Genomic DNA, 9,516 nt, shown 5'->3' with positions numbered 1-9,516 from the left:
TATATGCAATTACACACAATACTTTATTCACTCCCCTGATAAATTCAATGTTATACTTTAATATTATTTAACATTTGTCCGGAACATAATAATGAGCATTTCCACATGTGATGAGTGTTACTCATTTTACATGTACTATATATCAGATGCCACTTAGTCAAAACTCGAATGGCAAACCACGAATGGCACGGGCCGAAACGACTCAAAATTTAGTTCCACCAAATTTTCCGAAACTTTGTGGGAAGATGTTATAGACCAGCCTTTCTCAAGGCGCGGACCGCAGACCACTGGTGGTCCGTGAGTAACCCTTGGTGGTCCGCGAGGTGACAAGCAAGTAACATATCATGTTTTAAAATTTAAAATGTCAGTGTTTCTCAAAGGCAAAAGGTTGTCGAAAGGTTTTGTGGATTCAAAGGGGCGTGGCCACGGCAACCATCGGAGTTTTGGTCAATTTTGACCATTCCCCACGAAACAGGAGGTGCCCTATAACTACGGCACACATTGACCGATTGCCTCGAAACATCATATGGGAGACAACAGACCGACCGTGAACATGCATATGTTATCATTACTATTCCATGGCTTTGCGATCATTTGGAGGGAATTATCGAATAATGAAGACTGTTGAGTGTGGGAGACAGTGTGGTCAGGGAACAGCTGCACTCCCCGACTTGCGTGGGGACACTTGCGAGGGGACGCCCCCTCGCGACCCTCCTGTGGAGGATAAAGTGGTAGAAAATGGATGGATGAAGTATCTTCAGTGTTGATTGGTACGTGAGTGCAGGGGTGGTGTGTGGTGGTGGGGTTCTATTCCAGTCTGGTCCCAGAGGGCACAAACTATTTTGGCGATATGCTCGCGTGGAACACTACACTGACATGGACCCTCCATATGAGCGAAACTATAGGCATGTATGTGCATGTGGAAATACGTTAGCATCTCTTTGGTGATGTGGAACGCGCTAATCATGAAGTTTAAATTCTTCTTTACAGCCTTGGGGGCGAATTTGACCTGTGATGGAAGACTTTGTCTGATCGAAATACAGTTCAGAGAGAGAACTATTGGCTGTTCGACTACGCAGCTGCACATAGTCTGTGGAAAGATCACTAACCCAGCATTGACAACAGCCTTTGCTGCCAAGAAATGTAGAAAAAATATATAAAAATGGAAAGAGTCTGACAGAAATTTGGACAATAAACACAATAAAAATTGGGTGTCAGTACGGACAGAGCCTTGGGTCGTATCTGAGATCACAAAATATTAGTGGTTAGCAACATGGAACACTTTATTTTATCTCAGTCTTTTACACAATACTACCATCACCACTTTGAACAGTGGCACCTCTTCAGGGAGGTCTCAGTGCCAAACACAACCAGACCGATTAATAGGTGTTCCCTCCGCAGTTCAGCCTCGTCTCTGTCTCCTCCAGCGTCTAATGACTTCTCCACAGAAAAATATTGATGATAATCAGAGAGTTCTGTCTCCTTGCCATCACCTGCTGGCGAGTTGGCAAGCGGGTCATAACTACACTGTATAAGTGACTCATTAACGTGCACAAGTATGCTCGGGCTTTGCCAAAAAAGCCTTCAAAATGATAGCCACAGCATTCCAGGTCTACACTTTGGCTCTGGTCATAGATTCTGTATCAGATATACCTGTGATCTTTAGGCTTTATTAAAAATGTTAGCGGCACCTTTGCATCAAAGATGTTGACTGTTGCAAACACACCGGGATCTCCGTCCATTTTGATCCGTCCTTATGTCTGTGCTTGCTGCAAAATGAGAATGATGTGTCTGTGAAAATACCCAAAAGCTTTTCCTGTTTTAGGTTTTAGAGTCGAATGAAACTCCTGCATTTTTATGGTCTTACAGCACAGATTTGCAAATTATTTTCACCTGTTTCTATTACTCTGTAATATTATTTGTTTAGCTGTTTTTATAGTCTGATGAATTTACGAGCCGCAACTCTAATTGTAAAGGATGGATTTTTATGACATTTTTGAGGAATGGAGGTTCTGGCATAAGAAATTATTTGATTTTGATGATAATCCGCTCTCGGGATACAACGGAAATAAAGAGCGAAAGAGAGAATTGCCAACCTTGTGAGATAGGGGAGTGTACTAACACCGTGGGTGTGGCTTTCCTTAGTTAATATTTTAATTGTGGCCATTTTTACAGAGCCACATGCAGGGCAGCCTTTGTGATGGTTAAATTGTGGGGAGATCGCAACCTGTCCTCCATATTATGTTAACTGTTTGCACCCTCGGTAAATTGCCGGGGGGTGAAATAATACTCAACTCCTTATATGGACTTCCTGGGGGTGTGTGTTTATAGTATTTATCTTCAGGCTTTTCAATACTTATTTGTACTCTTATTTTCATATGTATGGGTCTCGCAAGAAGCACAAATTGCTTTACGGCACTACGCACACACACACACACACACACCACCAAGCCAGGTACTGGCTATGAGATCAAGGCAGCGATAGCGTCATTTTAGATGTTCATCATGGCAGAGCCGGTGAAAAAGAAGAAGCAGCTGTTAGAGAAAGAAGAAATGACTGTCTGACAGAGCGAGAGGCCACATAGCGTAAACATCAGACCAGCTTTTTTGGAGTGGCGAGATCTGAAAAACACAGAAGCATGCAAAACGCATGCCGACCTGCATGGGCATGGCTCTACAGCTCGTGTTCGCCGGCTCTGTTGAAAACAAATGCACATGGTCAGCATTAGTGAGGATAAAGGGGTAAACAGTGGATGGCTGGATGTTTACGGCGGTATCCTAAAAATATGTACTCCAAAACTGTAGGGGGAGCTCCTTTAGAGTTGAAGGCAAAAAGTGACCAGACTTGCAAAGTTCCACTTTAAGCAAAACAATGTGTTACAGACAGCAGTTTGTGGGGCTGTTAAACTGTATTTTATTTCATTGACATTCACAATGTGGTGGAAAATGGACACAGGAAACCCCCCCTCTCTTTTGTGCACATGATGGTATAAAATCAGACTACAGAGGTCACTTAACAGAGGGCGACTGATAATGTCGTAGAGGGGAGTTCTTGTTTATATCTGCGTTGTTAACTGACGAGGAACCTGAGAGGGATGTTTCCGAGGAATGAGGATGACGATGAGGACATTTCTGGAGTGAGGCCACGTATGTTTGACCCGATAAGTGATGCCAGGTTTGCCTCTGAGGAGGGAGACGCCAGAGAAACACTGGCTCATCCCACTGAAGAAGATGATGCATCTGAACGCCGCGTCAGGTTGGGGTGAGGCAATGGAAGAATCAAACGGCATTTGGTAAACTCCGTGAGAACTTCAGATAAGTCATCAAAACTCTCAAAGCAGATTCAAGGGCATAACGCCCTGTATACAGGAGTGTAGATGGTCCAAAATGCGGCGACGCGTCTGGTCTTCAATCAGCCTAAAAGGGCACTTGTCACCCCTCTGTTCAGTGAGCTCCACTGGCTACCCTTAGCAGCCCGCTCCATGGGTCTGTTCCCTCCTACTTAAATGCTCTCATAAAGGCTTATGTTACCCCTCGACTACTCCGTTCATCAAAGGATTGTCATCTGGCAGTGCCAACACCTCACGCAAGACAATCCAGACTCTTTTCGTGTGTCGTTCCATGCTGATGGAATGACCTACCAAGAACTACCAGAACAGGGGCTTGCGTTCCTGTCTATCTTCAAGAAGCTCCTGAAGACCCAGCTCTTCCATGAGCATCTCCTCTCCTACCACTTACCTTACCTCCTCCTTCTGCACTTGGATCCACTTCTGCACTCTCACCCTCTGTCAGTCCACTGTTCCTGACTATTGTATTTCTTTTCCAAGACTATTATAGGTGGGCCTTCAGGAACAGGCCTGCGCTCTCTGCTCCCCTCTCTCTTCCTGGTGCCCATTACAACCGCACAAAGCATCTCAATGTCAGTGTCCTGATTTCGAGTTAATACAACACTTCCTCCTTCATCTGGAAGCCGCTCTGGTGTTCAGAGCGCTGAAATGATGTCACCTCCTCATGAGTGTGTATCTCACACATGAACACACACACACAAACATGAGGGCAAACAGTATCTCTGTCACTTCCCTCTGCTGCCCCCTCTTCAGACAGCGCAGCATTGTTTCCTGAGCCAAAATGACCACATCAGCAGCGCTCCACATCCTTTGCTCTCAACGTGGCGACAATGAGGGAGAAATCCTTCTTTTGGAAGAGGGGAGAAGAGAAGGGGATTTCTTCCCTCTCCCATTCCCACCGTGGTAATCGCTGTTGTGAGAGCTTTACTAATTGGCTTCCCAGTCTTTTGAAACAGCAGTGGAAGAGAGAGTGAGAGAGGTTGACAGTCATAGATGGATAGATAGATGGCACTCACAGTAAGTTGAATGTGGTGAAAAGTCAATTCCTTTGCACTAGATTCTAGATAATGTCCAGAATATTGTGTCTTTCCTGACTTTCTCGCTTTTGTCATCTGAAATTCAGAAATCCATTAAGATTTTGAAGGTTGTGTATTGTAAAACATGTTTTTTTTAATGTTAATAGAATCTTAGAACCTTTGAAAATTTGAACATTTTGGGTGGGGGAGGTTGGGGAGATCCTCTTTGAATCCACCAGAAAAAAAATGGATGGTTAGCACCCTTGCCTTTGCAGCAAGACCTGGTCGGACCTTTCTGCAAGGAGTTTGCATGTTCTCCCCGTGTGTGCGAGGGTTTTCTCCGCGTTCTCCGGTTTCCTCCCAAAGTCCAAAAAGATTCAGATATGGAGATTAGGAGAATTGGACACTCTAAATTGACCGTAGGTGTGAGAGTGAGAGAGTGGGTGGTTGTTTGTCTCTATGTGGTCATGTGATGGACTTGCGATCAGTCCAGGGTGGGACTCCGCCTATCGCCCTATGTCAGCTGACATTAAGACCCTACTAGGATAAAGTGGTAGAAAATGGATGGATGGATGTTGTGATGATGAAAGAAGTAACCTCCAGACATGGGGGCTTCATTTTTAACGATAGTTTTAAACAAAAAAATTTAATTAGATTCAAAATTTAATTAGATTCACATAAAATAATAATAATAATGTGATTTAAAAGTCTCACGCCTTTTATGGTGTTTATGCAAGTGGACGTGTGGTTTCTGTGTGTGTGACAGATGTGAATGTGTGAATATGAGTTTCCCTTGTCATGGTCTAATTGTTTGAAATGTATCTTTGAGTTTGCGTGTGTGTGTGCTTTCATATTAAGGCTTCGTGTGAAGTTTGCCTGTGTGTGTGTGTGTGTGTGTGTGGTCATTGGGGTTCACCAATGCTTCCGGATGATTCACCAGTGGAAAACACTAATAACTCCCTCACTGCCTCCCAATTATTTACGCAGAGGAGATTAGAATCTCCCGACTGAAATGATGAACAATCGGGAACGGACCAGTGTTTGAATCAACTGTTCCGTTGGTCGAGTCGTCCAGCGGCGTCTGTTTTCACACAGTTCCCCAACTAACAGCTGTCAGCTGGACAGGCCTTGTCAATCTAAACCGGGATGTTTTTTTGCGCTTCCTGTGTCTTCTCCTCCTCTTTTGTGTCTCTCAGGCCCAGCTGTGTCGATCACAGCTATGCCGATCATCACCTTATCACGCGTATCATCAATTGGCAAACACTGGAGGTGGTAGAATTGGAGGAAGAGGAAAAAGGAAGAGGCGTCGACCTTCTGCTGCACCTGGCAGCGCGTTCAGAGAGAAAAATCAAACACATTTCTCTGTGTGCGGATTAGGCCTTCAAATACATTTCTCTCTCCACACAGAACATGTAGAATGTTTTTTTTTCCCATTACATAAAACCTATATATATATATATATATATATATATACTGCATATACAGAGATTATAAGAATATACAATACAGAGTGTCTTATATTCTTTTTTTAGCACAACCTATAGGCAATCTGATGACATGATTTTTGTTTCCATTTTCACCAACTATATAAACATACCTGAGCAAAAAGTAACAAACAACTTTTTTTAATTGTTACAAATCTTTGCCACACACACACAAAGCTCTTTCATTAAGTAGGGTTAAGGAAAGGCAAGGAAAGAATCTTTATTGTCATTATACAACCGGTATTTCGATGTCAAAGGGAGGTTTGATCGGAGCCGCTGCGACTGAGCGCGCCGCCACAAGTGACCAACCTGACCGAATGTGGGAGGTGATGGTGGGAGGAAACCGGAGAGCCCGGGGGAAACCCACGCAGACATGAGGAGAACATGCAAACTCCACACAGAAAGGTCCCAGACCAGGAATCGAAGCCATCACCTTCTTGCTGTGAGGCAACAGTGCTCACCGCTACTAACCACTGTGCCACAATGCCACGTATTAACCATGCCGCGGTTAACAAATATGGTATACACTCGTGTTTTGCCTTTCTATATTTTACTCTTTAAAGATGATAAACTATCATGGCCCAAATCACAATGTAACATATCTGTTATATCATATATGTAACAAATCGTTTCCAAGACATTTTTATGTCACGTTACAAAATCTCCTGCGACCCATCTGCAGGTCCCGACCCAGACTCTGGGAACCACTGGTACACACAGTATACTACTGTACAGTATGTCATGTCACATAGTTATCAATGGCCTTTGTATGTGTTTGACTTTTTTTTTCCACACACCGGCCAGTTTTTCCTTCTGTTTGTTCCAAAGTGCACATTACATCCTTCATTTCAAGCAAAACTCCACTCAGTGGTGTTTAGAGCAACACAAATCCGATCCGTTTGGCAACACGTGCCAAGTGTAATTGGGCCTATTCATTTCCCAAAGAGTCGAACCAAAGAGACGCTCAACCTTCACCGTTTGGATCTGGCACTTCTGAGAAGCTTTCGTCACGTTTGGTTTATGTCCTGGAAAAGTTCGCTCTCACTATTTCTGTGGAGAAATGAATGGGGCATCTGAAGAGAGATAAAGTCAGACAGAAAACAGCGCAAAAAAAACAAATAGATACTTTAACATTTCCTGCAAACACTGGGAGGAGTTAACCTGCGGATTTGTTGTCGCCTTGTCACTTTATTGCTGTGACTTCCTTGACTTTAACTTTACCACAGTGGGATCACGGCTGTTGGCAGCACAGGAAGTACTCAGGCAGGTTGTTTTGTCTTAAGGTCCTGATAAGAACTCAGAGACAGGTCCATCCTATCGTTGGACGCATTCCTCCGTTTGGTTCACACGGTCACATTTTGTATGGAGTACAATTTCATGCCGACTTGTACTTTTTAAATCTAATACAGAACTTTTCCACATGCACGTAATCACATAATGTTCCCGCTGTAATGTGCAGGGATCCAAGATATAAAGTTAATATATATGCCTTTAAACAGTGTTTCCCAACACTGATTGAACAATGATTCAGCTGTTCATCTGAATCAGGTGTGTGAGTGCAGGGCAGTGTTCCCTGTGGACCAGGGTTGGTAAACACACTGTTTTAAAAGGTGTGCATGTGTAGCTGAGTAAAAGTTAATTGTGCATCCATCCGTCCATTATCTACTGCTTTATCCTCCACATGAGGGTCGTGGGGGGAGCTTCCAGGTCTCTTCTCAAAACCCATTTATATTAATTGTATTAAGAACCCATCATTTAAGAAAAGAGCTGTTACACAAATATAATGAATGTCTTTCTAGTTCCGTTTCACCCTGTTGTAACATGGAGGGGCTCAATTAATGAAGCACACGAGAGTTGGTCTACATTCCCGGCAAGAACACGGAAAGCCGTGTGTTGTGATTCTCTTATCTGTTAAGTTAGTCCGTTTAAATACAGCTTATTTCAGATAAAACTTAATGTAATTACAACTAAAGATGTCTATGGATACACTTCAGAGTTTTGGCATCATGTTTCGTTACTCTAAATGTCCACAACTTCTGTTGTAGCTGGGTTACCACAGATACTGTTTCCTACTTTACCGACAATCAACGGGCAGATCCTGGTTCTAGAAGTGCCTGGTGTGTTTCATTCATGGAGCGACCTTCTTAAAGTCTTACACTCTGATAACCAACCAGAATACTGTCAATGAAATGATCTTAAGAGACAGAACTGGACTTGTTGACCTTCTCTCGAGCTTTGGTGTCTCTTGTCAGTTGTCAAGTCTTGCTTTTTTTTCCAGCTGAGGCTTCTCGCCAAGCTGATGCTCTATCTCCCTCCTGAGGTCTCAGAAAGACATCGATCCACACTTTTATAACATCGCGGCTGGAATGTTGGAATTCTTTGTGCGTGTGGGCTCAGACCAGTCATCCGTCAAACGGCTCCATCTCGTCCAGAAAGCGTCCGCTCGCCTCTCGACTGGAAATAAGAAGATCATAGAAGCTTCATGAAAGCGGTATGCAGTCACCTATTGGGACAGCAAGTACAAATATTGCCTTGTTCTACTCTCAGGGCATGAATTCCTACAACCACCCTGGTATACAGTAGAACAGTATTTCTGATTTTCCTCTAGGTACCACCAGAGGAAGCTCGCATACCACTGGTGGTACATGTACCACAGTCTGAGAACCATGGGCTTACTCGATAGAACGACCTACAAAGAGTTGGATCAGGAATGAGTCAATCAGAGGAACAGCACATGTTAGATGTTTTGGAGATAAGGTCAGAGAGGCCAGAATGAGATGGTTTGGTCATGTACAGAGGAGGGATAGTGAGTATATTGGTAGAAGGATGCTGGGGTTGGAACTGCCAGGCAGGAGGTCCAGAGGAAGACCAAAGAGAAGGTTTATGGATGTAGTGAAAGAGGACATGAAGTTAGTTGGTGTGAGAGAGATGGATACAGAGAACAGGGTGAGATGGAGGAGGTTGATTCGCTGTGGCGACCCCTGAAGGGAGCAGCCGAAAGGAAAAGAAGAAGAAGAAGAAGAAGTAACGTTTGGTTGGAGCTCAAGACACAAACCCGCAAAACATTATTATTTAAATATGATACCTCCATAATTAGCATATTTACTGCTTACAAATTGAATGTGAACATTGTGCTTTTAAACTGACACTCTCACATCTGATCAGAGAAACTGTGCAAGTGTGGTTCACAACCGATCCAAAGCGGCATTTTCTGAATTTTATAACCCTGCTTCATTGCCTCACTGGTTCCTTTATCTTTTTGTACATTCAGTAATTACGAGAAATCAAATGCATCTTCTCTTTCTTCTCCTTGTAAAATGTAAAAATAGATTTGTTGGCTTATGGTGGTGACATGAAAGCATCCCACTTAATTTAATTTTGGAATGAACGGCTGAGACCACCCAACGTGTAAAACTGCACGTTAGCTTGTGGCTACATTAGCCTCCTCTAGATTTAACAAATGTTTGGTTTAATTACCCTTTGTTAGTTAATAAACCTCATCAATATGTTCTGTTTCATTCCAATAAAGATAAGATTTCTTTTTACAAGTACACCACTTCAAAAAACACACATGAAAAGTGTGGTATGTGTGTGTATTTACAAAAAAATAGACGCAATATTTGAACATTTCTTCTTTTCTTTTCTTTTAAACTAGGGTCTATTGTAAAA

Source organism: Solea solea, chromosome 10 (genome assembly GCF_958295425.1).
Source record: "Solea solea chromosome 10, fSolSol10.1, whole genome shotgun sequence".
Taxonomy (NCBI): domain Eukaryota; kingdom Metazoa; phylum Chordata; class Actinopteri; order Pleuronectiformes; family Soleidae; genus Solea; species Solea solea.
The sequence above is the reverse complement of the archived record's forward strand: the minus strand, read 5'-3'. Positions refer to the sequence as shown.